Genomic DNA, 1015 nt, shown 5'->3' with positions numbered 1-1015 from the left:
GAAATGATCATTGATAGTTCGTTAATTAATAAAAAAATATTAAATTTAAAATGAAAATAAATATTACTATCAATATGTTTTAATCCACCCATATAGTATGTCTAGGATTCAAGGCACTGCAAAGGTTTTTAGGCCGAATTCTAAATTTAAATTTAATTTTTTTAGTATCAATATATATCAATTAGCCCATATAGTCTGTCTAGCAGCCAAGACATGAATTTTTTAGGGGGCCTAAATTTAATTTTCAGTTTATTATTACTAGTATAATCCGCCCATACATTATGTCTAGGAGCCAAGAAATTATAGACTTTATTTGGTCGAAAACGAAAATCTTCATTTATCATAATCAATAATTTGTCTTATAGATTTACAAAGTCTATTGGGTATAAAATAAAATAATTTGAAGGGGAGATGTATAAATATGACCATAGGATACATGTCCAATAGATCCGATAAAAAAATACTTAGAATAGATAGAGTAAAATCCATAAAATGAATAGACATGAATTTCAGTAATAATATATTAAAATAAAAGTGAATATAAATACAGATACATATATTTTATTAAGATTATAAATAAATTGGGATAAAATAAACTTTGGCAAACTTAAATATAACCTATTAAAAAATTTAAAACATAGGTCTAACGTATAACATGTCAAAAACTTATTTTAAAAATGATTATGACCTTTTCGAATGTTTGATAGGTCTATTAACTTTCTTAAAAATCTATTTCATTATGAACATATGTGTACTTGCTAAAATTACGATAGAGATAAAGAGAGTCTACTCACATAAGTTGCAAGAGACTTTATGTACTATTCTTATGAAATTAGTGAATCCATCTTCTCAATTTTAGAGTTGGGTATATATAGAAGACTATTGGTCTGGGCTAGAAAGCCAAAGAGTAGTTTCCCTAGTTTCATGATTGGAAATGTTGAGTAGACAATTTTTTTTATTCACTGATATTTCCGAATCGTTTTTGCTTCAACACCTCATGGATCATATGTATTAC

Source organism: Lathyrus oleraceus, chromosome 4, assembly GCF_024323335.1.
Source record: "Lathyrus oleraceus cultivar Zhongwan6 chromosome 4, CAAS_Psat_ZW6_1.0, whole genome shotgun sequence".
In the NCBI taxonomy this organism is placed as follows: Eukaryota; Viridiplantae; Streptophyta; class Magnoliopsida; order Fabales; family Fabaceae; genus Lathyrus; species Lathyrus oleraceus.
This window is presented reverse-complemented; position numbering follows the sequence as displayed.